This window comes from Microcebus murinus, chromosome 19 (assembly GCF_040939455.1).
Source record: "Microcebus murinus isolate Inina chromosome 19, M.murinus_Inina_mat1.0, whole genome shotgun sequence".
Classification (NCBI taxonomy): domain Eukaryota; kingdom Metazoa; phylum Chordata; class Mammalia; order Primates; family Cheirogaleidae; genus Microcebus; species Microcebus murinus.
Window position 1 is genome coordinate 29,277,072 of NC_134122.1, and position 23,315 is coordinate 29,300,386.

Below are 23,315 nucleotides of genomic sequence, written 5' to 3' on the forward strand. Positions count from 1 at the left end.
GATTAGATAAATATCTTTTGAATGCCTATTTTATATGAGGCACTGTTTTAGGTACTGGGACTGTGCCCCTGCTTCTTGAGGTTTACATTCTAGTGGAGTAGATAGATATTGTGTAAACAAGTTAATAACATGTAGGCATACTTTGAGGATGTGGGTTAGGGTTCAGACTACCACAATACAGCAAATATCACAATAAAATGAGTCACAAATTTTTTGGTTTCTCAGTGCATATAAAAGTTATGTTTACATTATACTATAGTCTAATAAATGTGCATTAGCATTATGTCTAACCACTGTATATGCCTTAATTTAAAAATATTGCCAAAAAATGGCTAACAATTATGTGAGACTAAAGAGAATTGTTACCTTTTGTTGATGGAGGGTCTTGCTTTGATGTTGACCGCTGCTGACTGATCAGGGTGGTGGTCCCTAAGGTTTGGATGGCTGTGGCAGTTTCTTAAAATAAGACAATAAAGTTTGCTGCATTGATTGACTCTTCCTTTCATGAAGGATTCTGTAGCATGCAATGCTATTTGATAGCATGTTGCCTTCAGTAGAACTTCTTCGAAAATTGGAGTCAATCCTATCAAATCCTGCCTCTGCTTTATCAATTAAGTTCATGGAACATTCTAAATCCTTTGTTGTCATTTCAACAAGGTTCACAGCATCTTCACCAGAAGTAGATTCCATCTCAAGGAGCCACTTTCTTTGCTCATCCATAAGCAACTCCTTATCCATTAAAGTTTTATCATGAGACTGTAGTAATTCAGTCACATCTTCAGGCTCCACCTATAATTCAAGTTCTCTTGCTATTCTTACCACATCTGCAGTTACTCCCTTCACTGAAGTCAGGTTGGAATCAATGTCTTCCAAATTCCTTTTTTTTTTTGAGACAGAGTCTCTCTTTGTTGCCTAGGCCAGAGTGAGTACCGTGGTGTCAGCCTAGCTCACAGCAACCTCAAACTTCTGGGCTCAAGCAATCCTACTGCCTCAGCCTCCTAAGTAACTGGGACTACAGGCATGCGCCACCATGGCCGGCTAATTTTTTCTATATATATTAGTTGGCCAATTAATTTCTTTCTATTTATAGTAGAGACGGGGTCTCGTTCTTGCTCAGGCTGGTTTTGAACTCCTGACCTTGAGCAATCCACCCGCCTTGGCCTCCCAGAGAGCTAGGCCAAATTCCTATTAATGTTGATTAATAGGAATTAATAGGAATAGGAATGTTGACCTACCATGAATCACAAATGTTCTTAATGGCATCTAGAATGGTGAAGCCTTCCTGGAAGGTTTTCAATTTATTTTTCGTAGATCCATTAGAGGAATCACTATCTATGGCAGCTATAGACTTACAAAATGTATTTATTAAATAATAGAACTTGAAAATTGAAATTATTCTTCGATTCATGGGCTGCAAAATGGATGTTGGGTTAGCAGGCATGAAAACAACATTCATCTCCTTAAAACATCTCCATCAGAGGCCTTGGGTGATCAGATGCATTATCAATGAGCAGTAATATTTTTTTTTTGAGACAGAGTCTCACTTGTTGCCCAGGCTAGAGTGAGTGCCGTGGCGTCAGCCTAGCTCACAGCAACCTCAAACTCCTGGGCTCAAGCAATCCTACTGCCTCAGCCTCCCGAGTAGCTGGGACTACAGGCACGCGCCACCATGCCTGGCTAATTTTTTTTATATATATATATATTAGTTGGCCAATTAATTTCTTTCTATTTTTATAGTAGAGACAGGGTCTCGCTCAGGCTGGTTTTGAACTCCTGACCTTGAGCAATCCGCCCGCCTCGGCCTCCCAGAGTGCTAGGATTACAAGCGTGAGCCACCACGCCCGGCAGCAGTAATATTTTGAAAGGAATCTCTTTTCTTCTGAGCAGGAAGTTTCAATAGTGAAACAGTAGGTTTCAACAGCTTAAAATATTGAGTAAACCACAATGTAGACAGATGTGCTGTCATTAAGGCTTTATTTTTCCATTTATAGAGCACAAACAGAGTAGATTTAGTACAATTCTTATGGGCCCTAGGATTTTTAGAATGGTAATGAGCATTAGCTTCAACTTAGTCACCAGCTGCATTAACCTCTAACAAGAGAGTCAGCCTGTCCTTTGCAGCTTTAAAGGCAGGCATTGACCTTTCCTCTCTAGCTGTGAAAGTCCTATATGGCATCTTCCAATATTAGGCTGTTTTATCTACACTGAAAATCTGTTGTTTAGCATAGCCACCTTCATCAATGATCTTAGCTAGATCTTCTGGATAACTTGCTGCAGCTTCTACATCAGCACTTGCTGCCTCACCTTGCACTTTAATGTTACGGAGATGGCTTCTTTCCTTAAAATGCATGAACCAACCTCTGCTAGCTTCATACTTTTCTTCTGCAGCTTCCTCAACTCTCTCAGCCTTCACAGAATTAAAGAGAGTTAGAGCCTTGCTCCAGATTAGAATTTGGCACAGGGGTATGTTGTGGTTTGTTTGATCTTCTATCCAGACCACTAAAACTTTCTCCATATCAGCAATAACACTGTTTCGCTTTCTTATCATTTGTGTGTTCATTCATTGGAGTGGTGCTTTTGATTTCCATCAAGAACTTTTCCTTTGCATTCACAACTTGGCCAACTTTTGGTACAAGAGGCCTAGCTTTTGGTCTATCTCAGCTTTTGACATGCACATGCCTTCCTCACTAAGCTTAATTATTTCTAGCTTTTGATTTAAAGTGAGATGTGGGACACTTTCTTTCATTTGAACACTTAAAGGCCATCATAGGTTTTTAATTTGCCTAATTTCAATATTTTTGTGACCCAGGAAATAGGGAGGCTAGAGGAGAGGGAGAGAGATGGAGGATGGCCAGTTGGTGGAACAGTTAGAACACAAACATTTACCAATTAAAAGCTTGCTGTCTTGGCTGGGCAAGGTGGCTCACACCTGTAATTCCAGCACTTTGGGAGGCCAAGGCAGGAGAATTACTTGAGCCCAGGAGTTTGAGGTTGCAGTGAGCTATGATGAGGCCACTGCACTCTAGCCCAGGTGACAGAGTGAGACTCTGTCTCAAAAAAAAAAAAAACAAAAAACAAAAAACCCAAACCCAAAAAACAAACAAACCCAAAAAACAGAACTCTGAGTAAAGAAAGGAGTCAGACTATTTTTTACTCAGTTAGCAGGTTTATACATACCCACCCCCAAAGACTGAGGGGGCTGAGAGGCCAGAGAAAGAGGCTGACCAAGGCAGTTTCTCATAAAGAAGCATTTACTAGGGACTTATGAACAGAAGCCATGTCTCGGGCAGTCACAGATGGTAGATCCCTGCACCTGCCCTTCAGAAAAGATCCTTCATATAGCAAGCTTTTTTGGTAAAACTTGTGCTGATGGTCATGTTTCAGACTTTCTTGCAAAACTTGTGACCACTGGGGAGGTTAGATAAACATCTTTATGAGGGGTTATCTGTGCTACAGGCATTGTTTAAAGACCTTGCTGCTGAACACATTGGTATGCAGAAATCAAACATCGGTCACTATGGCAGTTTTGCTTCAAGATGGCACCACTCTTGCCGTGAAACTGGCTGTTTTCCTACACAAACTATGTGAAAAGTCTGGAGGAGGAGCATTTCAGAAAGAACAGCTATGGCAAACAGGAGGAAATAAACTTGGCCTAGGTAAAGAACAGTCCAGAGGGCTTATGAGGCCAGTGCAGGAAGAATAAAGGAGAGAGGGATGGGAGATGCTGTTGGAGAGATCATGGATGACTTTGGGAATTCATTCTGAAAGTGATGGGAGGCCCCTATCAGGATTATATTTGGCTATGAATAATGGAAACTCCATCACAACAATTTACCAAATAAGGGGTTTATTTTTTCCCCATATAACAAGGAATCTAGGGATGGGCATTGAAGGACTGGTGAACTCTCTCAAGGAACAAGATCCCTTCTCCCTTCCTGTCCTGACATCTTTCACATGGTTTTTCTGCCTTTGGGTATTTGCTTTAAAGGCAGGAACAAAAGAAAAGAGTATAGGTCTAAGAATACATGGCACTATAGCCTTGCCTTTGATGAGGAAAACAGTGGCTATCTTAGAATCCATATCCAGTGATTTCTCCTTATGTCTTATTGGTTGGAAGTGGGTCACATGGCCTCCCAAGCTGCAAGGGAATCTGGGAAATGTAGGTTGAAGCTTTCTGCACCACCTTTCCCAAGAAGCCATCTTGGTCATCGTAATTCCAGTACCCTTGAAGATCAGCATAATTAACTTTATGAAGCCCTCACTTAAAAATGTACTTTTGGAGATTGTGTGGTTGAATCCTTGGTTTGGAGTTCTGGGAGAGGAAGAGGGATACATTCTCAGTTGATGAAAAATAAAGATGGAGTGGAAATGATCTGGAGCATAGGGATTTTGTGGTTTTGGGGGGATTCATTTGAAATAATAAAACCCTACTACAGTGGCAACAAGGTCTGAAGACACCGTAGTGCTGGTGTGGCAGCTCAACAATGGCCTCAGGCCACCTTTTTTCTCTGCTATCCCTAGGTTTAGTTTTTGTCCTCCTGCTTGTTGTCTCATGGTCACAAGGTAGCTGCTGTGTCTCCAGGCATCATGCCTACAATTAAGGAAAGAAAAGGGAAGGACAAAATGTTTGCCAGTTGAGTCTGTTTCTTTAAAAAGAAATCAGTGTTATTGAGTTATCATTTATATACATTTATATCATTTATATATGTACCTATTTTAAGTGTAGACTTTTGAAAAATGTTTAGACTCATATAACTACCATCTTCCTCAAGATACAGAATATTCTCATCACCAAAAAATCTCCATCATTTTCCTTTGAAATCAACTTCTTCCCACCCTGGCCCTAGGAAACCTCTGTTGTACTTTTTATTACTATAGATTAATTTTGCCTGTCCTAGAATTTCATATAAATGGAATCACACAATATTTACTCTTTGGTGTCTGGCTTCTTTCACTCAAACAAGATTGTGGATATTATTTCATGTTGTGTGTGCCAATAGTTCATTTTTTTTATTGTTGAGTAGTATTCCATGTATGAATGAATATACCATAATTTGTTTATTTATTCACCTGTTGATGGACATTTGGGTTGTTTCTAGTTTTCAGCTATTATAAATAAAGCTGCTAGAAATAAAGCCTTGTCTGGACATCTGTTTTCATTTCTCTTGAGTAAATACCTTGAAGTGGAATTGGTGGATCATGTGATTTTATATATAGTTGGCTCTTGGTATCCACAGGTTCCACATCCACGATACAACCAATTCATGGATTGAATGTATTTGAAAAAAAAACCCATAGAAATAACAACACAACAACAGAAAATAATGCAAATAGAAAACAGTATAGTATAGCAACTATTTACAAATCATTTACATTGTATTAGTATTACAAGTAATCTAGAGATGACTTAAAGTGTGTGAGAAGATGTGCATAGGTAAACACGTCACCATTTCATATAAGGGACTTGGACATAGGCATCTGCAGATTTGGGCATCTGTGGGGTCCTGGAACCAATACCCCATGGATACCGAGGGATCACACACACACACACACACACATGCACGCATATGTGTATATATGTTGCACACACACTTGTTCCCGGTTTCCTATTTATACACTGGGTATATAGATTTTGGTGCTCAAATTGTCCTTGATTTGGCCATTGGGAGGCCCTTAAGGATCTTTTTTCACATGTTTTTGAAATCCCCATGCTCTGTGAGCTTCTCACTTTTTGGCTCCCTACCTCTTCCCAGGTGGTTATTTTATTAGTATTGCTTCATAACCACCATATATTCTTTTGTGTGTATTAAAAACTGTAAAGTTTCAAAAGTCCAAGGAATCTCAAAAAAGTTGTTCCCTTTCACACCTAGAAAAAATGGGGGGAATTTTGCTCTCCACCCCTTTTGGCATAAAACATACACTTAGGTCTTTGGCCCGGGCTTTGGGAGAGCTGTGCCAGGCACTTGGGTAGATGTGGGGTTCCAGAGATGGGTCTGTACAGTCCCTGCCTGCTGGTAGCGTCTAGTCCAGATGGGAAGACCAACTGGAGAGTGCATTTCACCTTGTCAAGTGCTTTCTCATATATATATAGTCTTATTTTAATTTGTTATTGAAGCTATTACCATAAGGCAAGGTGATGAGTCCTTATCTTAATTTGGTGTTGGGGGAAGGCAAGAACTACAGGCTCTAAAACAGCTCTAGTTCTCCTTTTTACATGAAAAGATGCCATGTCCCCTCTGTGCACAGAAATGGCTGTGCCTCTTGCCAGCTGTGTCAGGTCCAGAGCACTGGCTTCCTCAGCCTTGGTGTTTACTTTATTGCACTAGGATGTATTAATAGTTGTTTGTGTGCTACATCTTTTAACAATCCATGACTTCATTGAAGGATCTCATTCGTGTTTGGGTTTACTGGACCTAGCTGGAAGCCTGGTATACAGTAGGTGCTCAATAAGTGTCAGTTCCATCTTTCTGTCACCCAACACACACACACACACACACACACACACACACACACAGAAACACATACATATTCATTTCCTCCATAAATATTTAAATTAATGAATGTTCCCTTAGACTTGCCAGGGGGCTTTAGTTTTTGTTTCCAGGTGAGAGAAATAAGAAATGTGAAATGCTTTGCATTTCTTGGATATATGTACTATATAAATTTGGGATTATTATTATTATAAATTATTGAAATACTTTGCTTTATGACTTTTCATTTTAATTAGAAGAGGTTGACTTCAGACAGCTTAATACCCAGCCTTTGGTCCTGAAGGGAGCAATATGACATTGGCAGGAGTGAGGGCTGGGTGAACTAAGTGTCATTTTTCTCCCGATTCTGTGACTCGATGCAATAAAACCTTTCCCTTGAAAAAAATGTAAAGAAATAAATTTGACATATTTCAAATCCTTTCTATAAATCGTTGAAAAGATTTAATATAACTGCCTGTCATAAAATCTTTAATTTGCGTTGACCCTCCATGGTCCCAATTATTACACATGCAGTTTTTATTACTAAAGACTAAATTGTGGATTTCCTTTGACTCAAGGGAATAAAAATGCTCTTCAATCACCTTCTCATACAATGCAGAGATTTGAACATATTCAGTTCCACTCTCAAAGATAGGAATTTCACAAAATGGTTTGTAACCTAGAAATATTCTGTCCCCTATTAATACTGTCATCCTTTTTTTTTTTTTTTAAAAGCAGGGTGAGCTCTAGCCAGAGATGAGGTCCAGCAAGTTTGGTTTAGGATAAAATCAATGGAGTAAAAATTATTTCCAGAAATTCCCATTAGAAAGCCTGAGCTATGCTTTCAATATAAAAAGTATTTCCCAGCAGATTGAAGATAAAGACTTTGGCAGAGCAATGAAACGGGGATGTGGCTGAACCAGGATCTTGTAGTCTGCACTTGGCAGTGTCCCGCAGGAGGGTTTGGGAAGGCAGTGTCATGCCATGGAAAGAGTACTGACTTGGGAGTAAGATAGAATTTGAAATTAAGCGAATGATCTTAAGAAAATTACTTAAACTCTTGGGCTTAGTGGAAATCCACATCCAAGTGGCCCCAGGCATTCTTGCCTTCTGATATTCACACTCTTATGTCGTCCCCTCCCACACTGGATAGGGCCGACCTGTGTAACCAACTGGATATTGATGGATGGGTAACATCTGAGGCCGAGTCATAAAAAGATGTTGCAGATTCTGCCTTCCACTGTCTTGGTTCGATGCTCTAGATCAAGCCCACTGCCATGTCTTGAGGACACAAAAGCAGGCCTGTCGAAGCTTCCCGCCTACCAGCTGGCATCAACATGCCAACTGCACGAGTGAACCACCTCGGAGGGGAGTCCTCCAGCCCCAGTCAAGGCTTCAGATCGCGGCAGCACTGGCCAATATCTTGACTACAACCTCATGAGAGACCCCAAGCCAGAACCGCCCAGCTGAGCTACTCCCAAATTCCTGACCCATAGAAATGGCGTGAGATAATAGATGTTTATTGTTGCTTTAGGTTGCTAAGTTTTGGGAGAATTTGCTATGCAGCAATAGATAATTAAGAGTCTCAGTTTGTCCCTCACTAAAATGGGGATTCTAAAGCCAATGCTGTAGGGTTGTTAGGAGGATTGAATGACACAGGCACGCAAGCAATCTAGCCTAAGTCCTGGCACATAGCAGGTGGCTGATATCTGATAGCTATTATCACTTACAGCACTCACAGGCCTTTATAACATTCTTGTGATGCTTTTGACTAACCCCCTCCACACCCACAGAACTTTCCCACTACGTCGCAATCAATGTAAGTCTTTTGAGCACTAAAACTTTTTGATCCTCCTCTGCCTTCCCCCATGCCCCCAGGGAAGAGCACTTATATCTTTAACTTATTGCAAACAGATTAATACCTCTACCCTATGATGTAGTCCTGCTGAAATTTCATTTTATGCACAGCTATTTTGCGCTTGCTAAAGTTAGCTGATTCCCTGATTTTTCAGCTTAGTTTGCTCAAAATTCTGTATATCTGTTTAAAATGAAGGCTACTGCACATTAAACAGGCAGCTGCAAAGTCCAACTGCATTTGTTACCTAAAGAAGCCTTCATTTACACACCTTCCACACTGTATTTAGGTCACATAGGCACTCGAAGCTATAATTGGCAATGCATAGGAAGGACTGATACCCCTGTGCATTGCTTAGAAGACCTGCATTATGGAGTGTATAACCTTTATACATTCATGCAAAGACTTGCTTTCCTAATGCCATTTCAAATTGGGTGCATTACCTCTCTTTGGGTCAGGCTTTACTTTGACATTTAACCAGGATAATTCAAGAGTCTTTTTTTCCTGAATAAATGCCACCCTTGTATTAAAGCTGTTTTATTTATTTATTTATTTTTTTGAGACAGAGTCTCGCTTTTGTTGCCCAGGCTAGAGTGAGTGCCGTGGCATCAGCCTAGCTCACAGCAACCTCAATCTCCTGGGCTCAGGCAATCCTCCTGCCTCAGCCTCCCGAGTAGCTGGGACTACAGGCATGCGCCACCATGCCCGGCTAATTTTTTCTATATATATATTAGTTGGCCAATTAATTTCTTTCTAATTATAGTAGAGATGGGGTCTCGCTCAGGCTCAGGCTGGTTTCGAACTCCTGACCTCGAGCAATCCGCCCGCCTCGGCCTCCCAGAGTGCTAGGATTACAGGCGTGAGCCACCGCGCCCGGCTAAAGCTGTTTTAAACTGCAGGTTTTATTGTTATTCATGTATGGTGAAGCCAATAGATCAGGAGGCGACTGCCATTTAAAAGATAGTTTGTTAGTCATGGTTCTCTGGAGGAGGGGGCACGCCACATCGCACACAGGGTCCACACGGGGAAGCCCCAGGGTCATTTGGGAGGCAGAGTGAGGGGAAATGTGGGCTAGAGCCTTTATTGTGGTGTCCTCAGGAAGGAACGGGTGAGGCAGGGTAGGCAGGCTTAGGATTGGTTAGTTTGAATACCTTCGGTGGGTTCGGGGGCAGAGGGGCTGTCCCTAGTTGTCTGGTACCAGGCTCTGGGGGATTAGGGCAGGTGGATAGTGGACCATAGTGTCAGGGGAGTTGGGTGTGGGTTCTGGATTGGTCTGTTGGCCTAGAAAGGCCTGCTCACGGTGAGTCACTTACTCTCTCTAGGTAGAGGCTAGCCCTGGGAGGGGCAGTTTCTCCAGAGTCAGAAAGACCCTCATATCAACCACTGCTGCCTGTCCTGCTTAGCAGCCGACTCGTCCTGGGCTCACAGTGCACACTCTCCAACGGTCTGAGGGACAGTGAACTGGCCCCCTGTTTAAAAAGTTTGAGGACCCCTGACTTAACATATCGGCATTGTACCTTTTGACTTTTTTTTTAGACAGGGTCTCTCTAGGCTAGAGTGCTGTGGTGTCATCGTAGCTCACTATAACCTCAAACTCCCGTGCTCAAGTGACCCTCCTGCCTCAGCCTCCTGAGTAGCTGGGACTACAGGCATGCGCTGGTGAAGAAACTGGAGTGGGACTCCCACGGTCTCCCAGAGCCCAGCCCTCCCCTTGGGTATGGCAGTGCTTCAGTAGCCTATGGCCAAAGCCTGAGGCTCTGGAGACTTCTAGACCCAGGAAGGGAGAGAAAGGCAAAGTCATCTCATCCTATGGAATGAAGAGAGGGTTCCGCAGCAGGGGTGGGGCACCAGGCTGGAAGCTCAGATGACTGAGGACAGAAAGTCGGGAGACCTTGAGTTAAATGTGATACTTTGACAACTGCATACTAACTTTCTTCCATAAAACTCAAGACTCAATTGTTTTTATGTTTATTTGTGTGTGTGTGTGTGCGCGCGCGCATGATTTAGATAGGTAACACATCCAGATGGTTCAAAAGAAGAAAGTCAGAAAAAGATAAATCCCAAGGAAGTCCTTTTCCCACCCTATTCCTGTCCACCACATTCATGACTTTCTCTCCTGGGTAATTAACCACTTTTGTTAGCTTCTTGTGTGTTTCTGCATTGTTTTCTCACATAAGCAAATGTTAACAGAAAATCTTACTGTATATGAATATATATAATAAATATATACTGTATTTTTCTTGCATAAAATGTATTCTATCCTGTTCGGCACCTTCCTTTCCTTCCCTTAGTCATGTAGCCTGGAGCTCTGCCCTTCTCAGTACAAGGAGGGCTTTTGCCTCCTTTTTTGCAGCTCTGTAGTATTTCAACACATGGGTGTTCCATTCTTTAATTAACCAGATCCATCTGTTCATGTACTTGCTTGTTTCCAGCCGGATACTATTGCAAACAGCGCTGCAATGAATACCGAATTTCCGGCGTGTGCTGGTGTCTATAAATTCCCAGAAGTGGGATTGCTGGGTCAAAGGGTAAATTCACTTTTGATATGAACAAACAGGGCTAATTGGTCATCGATCTAGATTTTGCATTTTTACGCTTCCACCAGCAATGTATGATAATTCTTGTTTGCCTACAGCATTATCAGTAGAGTATATTACAAAATTAACTTTTCAAGTTCCTAAACTAATGATGCCTATGGCATGAGATAGGGATATTTACATGGAAAACATTGGCTCACTTCTACATTGCGTTTCCTCTCTTACCAGCTGGTAATTCACATACAGCCGCCCAGTGGGTATAGCTGTTCAGGCACAGGCTGGTGACCACTCAGCCCCAGCTAGAATGTGGTCTGGGGACAGGGAGTGGGAATTAACCACAGGTGGGGGTAGACCAAATGTCCTGAGATGTTCCTTCTTGTCCTGATTGTCTTTGGTTTGATGATATGATTCATCTAAGCATCTCATTTTCTTCTTCCCTCCTGATGTAACTTACATATTGGAGTCATGTTCTAAAACATTCTGTAATGTTTTTTCATCAAAGACACCCTTTGATATCTAAGTGCATATCAACACTTCATGGCCAGTCTGTGGTTGAACTGACTCTGTAAATTTCCTTTTCCTCTTGTGACAGTCAAGCTGAAGGAAGACATGGCTGGGCGTGGAGCAGAGCTGGTCGATTTTGGCAGCGCCTCTAGGAGAAATGTTTTGGGAAGTGACTCCTTTCCCACACAAAGCATCCTAGCCACCTGAGCAGGCCCATTCATTGGCCTTAATCCTGTCTGAAGTCCCCTGGGAACCAACCCAAACACGGACTGTTTCCTAGATCACTGTCTTCAAAGTCACTGTTATCACTGTTATCACAAAGTCACTGCTGTCACTGTTATCTAATCAATCTTCACAGCAGATTTTGGAAGGGAAGATGGTTTTCCTTCTATCATGGCGCCTGCAAGTCAGAACAGCACGAGGCAACACGACCAGGACCAGGAGCCAGTTTCCTGTGCCTGTCCTCCTGTGGGCTGCCCCTGGAGAGTCCCCTGCTCTGTTCTGGCCTCCAACTTCTCCCTTTGGATCTCTCGGTGGAGGTTTGGAGCTGGTAGTCAGGTTTTTTAGTCTACACACTGAAGGCCCTGGTCTGTAGCCATTCACAATTAAGGCATTTTGTTCTCTCCAAACACTAGCAGTGTGACTTGGGGTGACCATCAATCCCATCTGAACCTCTGTAAAATAGGAATAGCAATTTGTATGTCTTGGGGTTACTGGGAAGACAAAGTGAGATAATGTACATGGAGATGCTCGATGCATAGTCAGCAGACAATCGATTCAGGCAAAACAACCAACAACGGAATAAACCAAACAGCAGCAGCAATAACAACAGGGACAACTACACAGTGGTTTGATCCAATCAGTTCAGTGGTCATCAGAAACCCTTCACAACGATTCAGACGGCAGCAATGATGTCCCACTGCCACTAGGTGGGTAGCCGTGAGAGGCACTGTTGGGAGTGCAGGGAGTTTGGACCACTGCTGCCCAAAGTCCTGAGTTCAAAGCTTGGCTCCCACTTCCCAGATGGGTGACCTTGGACCAGTTACGTAACTGCCTTGTGCTTCAGTTTTTCTGCCTGCAGAATGGCCATTATAATGACACCCGCTTTGTGGAATTGTTTTTAGGATAAATGCACTAATTCACCCAACGTACTCAGCTTAGCTCCTGGCACCTGGGAAGGGGTCCATCAATGTTAGATTTTATAACTGTGAAAACCTGGCCCGACTCCAGCGTAGCACGCTGGTTCATGAGCCAGTCTTTCTCCATAGGCACGAAACATTGCAAAGAAAAGACACTTAAGATCACTACAAATTAGATTATGTGGTGCTCACCAGTTATCCACAAACCGACTAGCTAAATACCTGCTCTGCAAATAGCTTGTGTGCGCGTATGAGGATTTATGTGTTAGGAGAGGATTCCTTTAAATGTCCCTCCGAGCTTTTGGCCCAGGGTACGGCTGTCATGCAAAGTTTGGTCAGGACGCTGAGGCAGCAGGTTGACGGACCAGGTCATAAATCAAAGGCGTGTCTCTCTTACCTGGACGTGGGGAGCATCCACCCAGCACCACGGGACGGACAGACAGGCCTGTGCCCCCGGGAAATGAGGCATCAAGGATCAACATCACCTTGCGTCTGTCATCAGCTGGTTATAAGGAAAGACCGAAGAGGTTTGGCAAATCCTTATTTGAAAAGAGATCTCTTTGACCTGAAGGCTTTAGAGAATGGAGAAAGGGATTAATCAAATCGTTTCTGACAGAGACCATGAAAACAAGAGAATTTTTAACTCGAAAATTAGGAGCATGTGAAAACCAAAAGGCTTAGTTCTGGCCAGACAGCTCGAGGCGATTCTGAACGCTCCTATGGGACTCGTTCATAATCCACGGACGGCTGGAAGCACGAGACAAGAACGCTTTGGCCATCAAGTTGTAGTGGATGTGGGAACACGCAGCATAGGTGGGAGGGAGCTATCTGCATCAATGACAATGACATCAGCAGACATTTATTAAGGCTTTACCCTATGCCATGCCCACTTTTAAACACTTTGCACATATCCACTCATTTCAAATTCTCAGCAAACTACAAGGCAGGTACTACTATTATCATTGTCTTTATTTTATAGAAGTGAGAGCTGAGGCACAGAGATGAATCTGTTTGAGGCCACCCAGGAGTTGAACCAAGGCTGCCTGAGGCCAGTACCCAACTTGCTGCCTCTCCCGTTTGGTGCACCGCCGCCCTGGGTGGCGCCATCATGATGGTGGAAAATGTGTCACTTGGTGGTGTGGCAGGGAGCCCTAACAGAGGGAACAAAGCAAGCTGGTGACCAGACTCTTCCATCTCACAGGGAGGCCTCCAAACCCACTGGCGGGGAAGGGAGCACACAGAGTACTTTCTTCTTTGTCTCCTCCTCTGTCCCCTCCTTCGTCGTAACTTGTTAATGTGGACAATTTAGTGTATATGTACCCATCATCTGCTTCAGCTTTTATCAACCGTTTTCAATCTTGTTTTATCTACCATCATCACTTTCTTTCCCCTGGAGTATTTTAAAGCAAATCCCAGACATCATATCATCTTACCACTAAATACATGTGTTTACCAGATAGGGGCTTTTAAAAACCCGAACCACCAGCCATTATCACACCTAATAAAATGAGCAGCGATGCCTCGCTGTCACCCAACAGCCAGCCCATCTTCAAATGTCCCTGCTGGTCTGAAAGATGTTTTCACAAGCGATTTGTTCAAACCAGGATCCAAATAAGGGCCACCTGTTGTCTTTGGCTGTCATACTTTTGAAGTTTCTCTCTCTCCTTCAAACAAACTTTTTATTTGTACCAGTTACAAAGCTCGTACAGACAGTTCTTGTATACCCTTCATCCAGTTTGCCTGACGTTCAAATCTTAAACAACCACCGTACAACTGTCAAAATCCAGAAATTAACATTGGTACATTACAATGAACTAAATTTCAGAGCTTATTTGGATTTCATCAGTTTTTCCAATAATATTGTTGTTCTGTTCCAGGATCCACTCCACATTGCATTTAGTAGTCTGTTTAAAGCTGTCACAGTCTACCTCTTTTTTTTTTTTTTTTTTCTTTAGCCTTTGATGTTTGCAGAAACTGGGTCATCAGGCCCAGGGAATGTCCTATATTCGGACGTGGCTGATTGCTTCCTTATGGCGTTTAGCGTGTTCCTCTGTCCCCTGCATTTCCTACAAATTTATGATTAGAGGTGGAGGCTTGATTACAGTGAGATTCCATTTTTTTTTTAGACAAGAATTTTTCTGGGTGTTGCTGCGTACTTACTGCATCACATTATTAGGCACCTAATTCTGGAGGTCCTCCTGCCAGGGGTTTTGGAGGACCCTTTTGAACCCACATTACATATGCATTCTATCTGTCATTGCACTTTTCTGCAAACTAAGTTTTCTCTCTTTGGATTAGTGTTCTTTAAGATTAGACTGATTTTTAAATTTTTATTTATTTTTTTAAATTTTGAGACAGTCTCACTCTGTTGCCCCGGCTAGAGTGCTGTGGTGTCAGCCTAGCTTATAGCAACCTCAAACTCCTAGGCTCAAGTGATCCTCCTGCCTCAGCCTCCTAGGGTTCAGAGCAGGGCAGAGCAGGGCAGCAGTGGACCTGTAGTCGGGGTTGGTGGCAAACAGAGAAAACCCAGCACATTGTGGGGTTGGAAGATCAGGGGTTGGAATAAGATTCAAGACTCACTTCCAGCTCGTCATTCTTTCATTCTGATCACAACTGTCTTAAAACATTGGGCTCTTTTTCTAAACCATGGTGGACCCTGATTAAATAGGGACAGGGCCAGTGTGTGAAGGGCATGGAAGTGGGACCCTGGGAAGAGCCGCCTGACCTCTGTATGTAAAGCGGGTTCCTCCATCACCCATAACACTGGACATCTGGAAATGTGACGCCTGTGTTGTTCACGTGCTCATTGCCTGTCCCCTGAGTGGGGGTATTCTGATGCCAGGGCCTTGGTCTGTCTCGTTCACTAACCACAGTGGTCTGTTCCTTTCCTGTGGATTTATATGCAGTAGAGAACTCTTCCTTCCTTACGTTATTCTATCATTTTTGCTAGGGGGGAATCTTTCCAATGAGTCTCCTGCTGCAATGGAATCACGCTTACAGTTGAGTGCCTGGCATGTCATAGGCACTCAGTGCGTATTTGTCAAATGAATCAGTGAATCAGTGATCCCAAATGTTTTGGGGTGGGGCGCCAGAGGGAGAAGAGAAGGCTGAGTGGAGAGCTGCCCTGGCTGGGTTTCCTCCTGGGGTCCTTGTGGGCTGCTCAGTGACTGCCTCCAGGTCTTAGCCTTCGAGAAATCTCGTTGGATATCCTAGAGGCTCAGATGAATGCCTTTCTTCTGCCGCCCATGGCCAGCCTGCGCCCCCATTCCCAGGTGTTCATGGCACTTCCAGAAGTGGGAAGTCCACATAGTGACTAAGAGCCTGGACCCTGGAGTTAAGACTGCCTGGGTCCAAATCCCAGCTCTTCCTGTAACCTCTCTGTGCCTCAGTTTCCCCATTTGTAACATGGAGATAATTAATGATACCTTATTAGGCTGTTGGGAGGCAGAAATGAGTAAGTGATTGAAGGTGCTGGGGACAGCATCAGCATCCTGTTCCATACGCAGTACGCAGGTGCTCTGTGTGCCACCCACTGGCATTGCTCTGTCTCCTGACGAAGCAGGCACCTAGGGGTTGTCCCCCACTTCATGGTCCCTCTCATCCAGCACGATCCAAGCTTTAGATGTGCTCTTGAATTTTCTAATAGCCACATTTAAAACATTTAAAATAAATAAGGAAAATTATCTTCAACAATCATATTTAGCTCCATGTATCAAAAATATGATGATTTCAACATGCAATCAATATAAAAATTACTAGTGAGATATTTTACATTCTTTAAAAAAATTTTTTTTGAGCATACTCTTTGAAATCTGGCACGTGTGCTATATTCCTGTTTTGGACCAGTGACATTCAAAAGCTCAACAGCCACCTATGGCTGGCAGCCACTGTGCGGGTTCAGCCTGGGCCTAACTGGCCAGAGAGACTCGTGGATCCTCTGGGATCTGCTCCTTGCTCGCTTCCCCCCGCCCGTCTCTCAGCTCTGCTCCCCGCCTTCTCGCTAGGGCTCCTGCAAGACCCTCCAGACGGCCCTGTTCCAGATGTGCTCTATGTTCCGCAGCCAGAGAAATGTCCCTAAAATGCAAATCTGATCATGTATTGCTCTTGCTTGAAATCCTTCAGGGGTGCATTATCCCCTGCGGAGGGGACAACTTTGGCCGTTTGCTCCTGCTTTTCCCCTTGGGCACACCCTCAGTTCTAGGACTTAGCTCTTCTGGGACACCTTTCGCCCCCATCGGCTGATCTAGCAGTGGGTTCCTCTCCTGGGTTCCTCCCAAACACCCCACACATGCTGTAAACAACAGGCGTCACACTGCAGGTGTCACACTGTCTGTAACTGTGGGCGCACTTACCGTCTCCCCTACTCTGCCGAGAGCTTCTCAGGACAGGAACTGCGCCGTTCATCCCCGGTCCTGCACGCGAGCCACGGACAATGTCACCTGCGCTCGTGCAGTTTCCCAGCCTTGTGCACACAGCTTGCTCTGGGATTTGTGTACGTAAAAGGAAGCAAAGAGATGATTCTTGAGAGGCAGTTTGGGGCCTGGTTGTGAAGGGCTTTGGATGCCAGGCCAAGGAGAATTGCAACTTTATTCTGTAGGCAATGGGGAGCCATTGTAGGTGTTGGGGAGAGCAGTTAGGTAGGGCAAGCGATGAGGCCAAAAGGGGCTTTTGCTTGACTTTCAGGCTCAAGGTGAGGTCAAACCCAAACCCGTGGCACCCTCTGGAGGCCTGGAGGGGAATGACATGCTCTGCTTCCTAGAACCATCTTTTCTGAATGCCAGTTAGGGATGGATTGGAGAAAGGAGTGAGGAAGAGAATGAACACTTGGGGAGCTTCTGCAGGCCAGGCCCTTTTCAAATATTACACGTGTGACTATACACAGGCATGAATTTTCCTAGTGGCCCTAAGGCAAAAATATTCTTTCCACTTTACAGAGAAGGAAACCGAAGTTCAGAGAGGTTAACAAAGTTGACCGGAGCACCCTGTGCTAAGTGTCTGCGCTGGAGTCCTGTGGGGCCTGAATACTTGCTGGAGAGCTGGGACATGGCAGCAGGGAATCCAGGGTGGGGCTTGGGCTGGAGGAGTCTGGCGCCGCCCACCCCACCCCTGTGGTGACCCCCGTACCAGGGAGGTGGCAGTCTCTGGGTTGCTCTGAGAGGTGCACACTGAGCTAGGGCGCTGCCTCCCAGTGGCAAAGTCACTTGGGTGGCTCTGTGAGGGCACACAGACCAGACTGAAAGTGCCTTGGAGTAGAATCAAACAGCTGCATGGGGCTTGGAAACAAACTGGGTTTCTTACTCGGTCCTGCCCTTCCCCGTAAGATTTTGATTAAATCGACAGGGTCTTCTGGTCACAACCGAAGCCTGAGCTTTAATAATACCTTAATTTAAAAATCCTTGAAATAATTTTTGGCTCTCCTTAGCACGAAAGGATTTTCCTCTAAAGCCTTTAATTCTGCAGTCATCAATGTTTCCAATCGAAGGTCACTCCGCAGGACTCTCTTAATGAATGACTCTCTAATCAGCATTCCACTCTAACCACTTTACCCGCCTCTTTCTGGTTTCTCAACTTAGGGCTTATCTAGAACTTGTTTCAACTTCAAACAGACACTTCAGAATAGTTAATTGCAGCAAGGTTTTATCAAGTGGAACAACATTTTCATTCTCTTTCTTTTAGATCTTAGTATCCATGCAAAGCCATCTTAGGAAATGAGGCCTGCCTTCCCCTAGGTTGTCAGCAAAACAGATCTGAGAAGCGCAGGAAGGTGTTTTAGGTTATGCACGACAAAAACTTCCATGGGCAATGCTCGTGGCAGGCTGATATTTCCAAGACTATCTGGAGACTTTTGGTTTGAATATAGCACCTGAAAAGCCTTTCTTAAGTGCTAAACTCAACAATTCTGGATCAGATGTGTGTGTGTGGGGGGCTGTCAGTTGCTCTTGGAATGAATGGTGAGTTCCTTCTCTTGGTCAGGTCATCTATAGGACACCCCTGACATTTTCATTTCCATTTTTTCTCTCTTTCTCTCTCTTTCGTGTCACATAAAAAGAAAATAGAACACACAGTAAACAGTTGTGTTTCTCAGGGTCCAAGAAACTTTAATCAGTGTCTCCCAGATGCCACCATGGATTATGGTGTCAACCTACAGCCCAAGACATTAATTGTGAAGGTGTGCCAGGCCTGAGCTGACCCTGGCTGCAGACTCTGCCCAGGGGCTGGCATCCTCAGTGCCCAGGGCAGGAGCCGTGATGCGGGGCCCAGGCTCTCCTTTCTCTGGGAGCTTTCGAGAACGAACCTAATGATTCATTGATTCTCTTGGACATCCAGCTAATATTTATCAGGCTTTGATTGAGCAAGCAGCTGTTAGGTCCAGGGACACAGAGATAAAGGGAAAATTGTCCTGTGCTTGCGGTGTGCACTATGTTGTGGGGAGGATGGCAAAGGTGTTAGGGAGTAAGCATGCTGAGAGGAGGTGGCTGGGGACATGGAAGGTGGTGGAAAGACCTCTGGGAGCACAGAGGGGGCGTATGGTAAATTTTAAAAACTTCATACTTCCATGATGCCTCCATATCCTGGTCTGGGTGGCAGGGTGCACCAGCGTGACCATGCTGGCTGTGCCCCAAGTCCCCTTTTCACTCTCCCTTGTGACCTAGTGACATCCAAATGCACAATCAAGTCCTCTCGCCTTCTTGCATGTGTACTCAACCCTGACCCCATAAAGACACTTGCCCATGCATCTTCTCTCTCCTCTCCGTCTCCCTTCCCTGCCCCTTCCTCCCTGTCCTCTCCCTGGAGCTTCTCCCATCTGGCCCCTTCTCACCTCCCTCTCTAGGACCCTTAGGGATAACAAGTCCTTTAACGGCATGTGCCTCTTCGATTGTAATTTCTACAGTGTTGGAAGATCCTTAAAGACCCTGCAGGAGGACCTGCTTCTGTTCATGACACAGTGGGCACTCTTTCTAGTTGGCGGGGTTGGCGAGTCCAGACAGAAGGAACAGTCTGTGCTCAGCCATGGCCACAGGGAGGATGCGGCCCCGGCGAGGGAGTGCAGGTCCTGCACTGTGGCTGGAGGCTGGGGAGGACAGGGGTGGGGTGGGAGAGGGGACAGATGGCAGAGGCCTTGAATGTCAGGGCAAGGGGGTGAGGATTCTCCCTGTGAGGATGGGGAGCCAGCAGAGCTGCTCTGTTTTAGCAGGTAACTGACAGGGTCACACTGGTGTTTAGGAAGGAGCTTTCTGGCAGCCATGCAGAAGAAAGGCAGAGGAGACAGGAGCTGGCAGGGGTGGGGTGTGCAGAGTTATCTAGAACAGACAGACTTGGAGACCCAAGGAATGTGTGTGGGGCAGGGCGACTGGATTTTAGTCTGGGTGTTGGGTGCGTGGTGACACTGTGATGGGAACTCCAGGTGGAAGAGGTGGGGGATGGGGGGGTGGGGACTGGTCCACAGGGCTGCTGAGGGAGGGTCCTGCTTGCCCCTGCAGAAGGACGCCCAACCAAAGGGGCCAGTAGGGACTAAAATCCAGACTGTCCTCTGTTGGCTGGGCTTGACGGGGGCTGTGCCCACCCGCAACAAAGGGGCACCTTTTCCTAATTGGCACTAAAGCAAGAGAGGGCTGGTGGTGACCCCGGAGAGTGAGGCTCGGTTTTTAACTTGACCAGTCTGAGGGCCCATAGGAGTCCAGGATGTGGATGTCCGAGGGGTGGTGACAGGGCTGGGGGGCTTGCTTTCTGTCATGACTGGCTCTCCCACACTCCGGGTTTTGCTCCTGGGATCTGCGATCCCTGAGGCCACTCAGCCCCCCGACGTCGCACCTGCTCTGCAGAAACCTTGGCTCCTCTTGCCACCTCTAGCCTGACCTGGTCCCACAGCTCCACAAGCGACTCCTCTTCGCAGGTTTCCTCTTGAGCCCTGGGCTTCCAGGGTGGGGCTGGGAGGCTGGGAGAGAAACAAGGTGTCAGGGACCAGACCAGCTGCCTTTGCGAGGTGGCCCTGCCCCGGCGGTGTGCCTGCCCAGGGTGAGCAGCTGGCTGTGCGCGGGGCTGTTGAGCTGGGCATGCGCCTTCTGCTTGAACCCAGGCCCTCCATCTCTCAGCCCTGTCAGCCCAGCACACAGTCCCACCTCTGCCCTGCTCGGAGTCACAGCACCCTCCCAACCTCTCAGCTTTGTCCAAATCCCTCCTCTGCCTTCTGGGCCCCTCTCGACATGGTGTGGATGTCCCGGCCACCAGACCCTCAGCCTCCACTTTGGATCATGAGGCACAGGTGACAATGTCTCTTTATTTGCATCCTTCCTAAGGATGCTGTGAGTCCAGCTGAGGTGGAAATGATGTCTGACCCACCCCAGCACCACCAGGGCTTCACCCGTGGAGTGTGGTTTGCCAGGGATCAGCGTTTGCTCAGTGAGAATGAGGGACACAGGCGGGAAAGTGAAGGACAGGGATGTGACCAGCCCTGCAACAGTGCAGATGGACAGGCATGGAAAAGACCCCTTTGGACCAAGCCACCAAACTGCACGTATATCCTAGTGAGTCATTCAGGGAAGGTTGGGTGATAGTGCAACTGCAGCCCCACCCTGACATCTCAATGGCTCCACAAAACTCAGGAAACAGGTCCAAAGCCAGTTAGAGGGTGGGTGGGTGGCTCAGGGAGGGTCTTCTGCACACAGTCGCTCAGGGACTCAGGCTGACAAAGGGAGCACTTGCAGCAGAGAGACAGGAAGTCTTGGGGGAACTCACATTTGCTCTTCTCTCTTTGGTCCAGAAGTGGAACAGGCTCCTTCTGCTCATACCAGACCTGCCCCATGGCCCTGCTGGGCTGCAGGAGAGCTTGGTAAGGGAGGTCTTCTCTGTGTCCAGAGGAGACAGGAGAGCCAGACACTGGTGAGCACTGGGAAAGTCGACCTTACTAATGGTTGTGTGGGGAAAATCCTACAGTTGGTCACACCCCCTTCTTGCCTTTAGGGTCAAGGATCATAGTTACAAGGCCATAGATTGTGCATTCCCCTGAATTACAACATTTCTACCAGATGAGACCCCAGTCTTTGCTTGGATGCTTCTAGTAATGGGGGACTCAATCCCAGCCCTGCTCCGATGCAGCTAAATCCAACCGTGACAACCCCATGACAAGGTTTCCCCAGCTGATATCTTCCTTCCATTGCCTCCAAATTCACCCTCGGGGCTCCAAGAAGAAGTTTAATTCTTTTTTCCTGCATAGCTTTGGAGACCTGGCTCACATCTCCCCAGTCTTTTCTTCTCTAAGTGCAACTGGTGGCTGGTGGCTCCCGGTCCATACATGGATGGTCTGTTTAACCACCACCTCTCACCATGGGAGCCCCAGTGGCTGAATAGAGGTGGTGTGGAGAGGGGGGTGGGGAGCCCTGGGCAGACGTCCATTTCAGCTTAGGGCATCTTTTGGGAGGACATCATGGTGTGGATTGATTGTGACTAAATGTCCTTGTCTTCATGCCTGTGCCAGGGGAGCCCATAAGGCCTTCAATGCCTCCCTGAGTGTTGCCTCTTCTCCACGTTATATGTCTAGTCCTTGTTCTTCATGTTCCACGAAGTGATTTTGCCCAGCTCCCTAGGAAGCATTTGTTCAGCTGCGGCTACGTCAGCGAGTGGGTAAACTGATCACCACATTTGAGATGGGCTTTCGGTATGGGCAGTTGGGTAGGCCCCATTTTTTCTGTTTTGGAGATGGGATCTCGCTCTATCACTCAGACTAGAGTGCAGTGGCATCATCATAGCTCACTGCAACCCAAACTCCTGGGCTTAAGCCATCCTCCTGGCTCAGCCTCCCAAAGTTCTGGGATTACAGGTGTGAGCCACCATGCCTGGCAGGTTTTGCTTTGAACACTTTTTTTCCCTCTGCCTTTCAAACTTCTGTTTAAGATCATGGGTTATGGTAGCAGCCATCCAATTTGCTATCTTCTGAATGTCTAGTTCACTGCCAGTGTTTGGGGAAACAAGCAGGTTTACACTTGCAGGTATGCAAAGAAGGGTTCACTGTTATAGGGCCTGGGTGGAATTTTGGGACTGTCTGGGTAAAGAAAATTCAGAGGTAGGATCTTCCATAATATCCGTGTTCTGCTTGCACTTTGCCCTGGCCAAACACAGCAAGCTTGCAGCAAAACAAAGAAGCCCCTCTGTTGTGACTCTCTGCTACCTTGAGTTAACTCCAGCTCATTCCTGTGTTGTCCTGGGGTCCAGAACAGCTGGGAGCACGGGCTGCTAGAGAAATCAGGATGAAAACCATTCAGCTCCTACCGCTGTCTTCCTGAACTTCTGGAAGAATTGCAGAATCTGTGTCCTATAGGGCAATGGGGGAGGTGGAGGGAGGAGGAGGATTTCTGTTTTAGATTAACAGGAGGATTTATCATGCCAAGAGGTCAATATTTACCTTGGCTTCAGCTTGATGAGTCTCTACCCTCTGTTCAGTGGCGCTCTCTCTGCTGACTTCAGCAGAAGTGAGGATCTGCTTTTTGTCTGCCGAAGAGGATGCTGACCGATATTTTCTTATCAGAAAGGCCTGGAAACATAAATGCCGCGGAGCCCACTTCTCTGATGGAGCTCGTCTTCTTCCATCAAGAAATCTGATCCCTCCTTGTACAAAGAACCCTGTCTCTAAGGCACTTTTGCACTCACAGAATGGGAAGAGTGCGAGATCGATTGTGGGGAGGTCACTTCTGGTCCCCTCGTCTGTTAATGGAGGTGCTAACTGCTGCTGGTCCACGTCAAAGAGTTGCTGTGATCAGCTGGGGACACAAAGGCTGAGAAAGCACTTTACAAACTGTGAACCTTATTTGTCCAG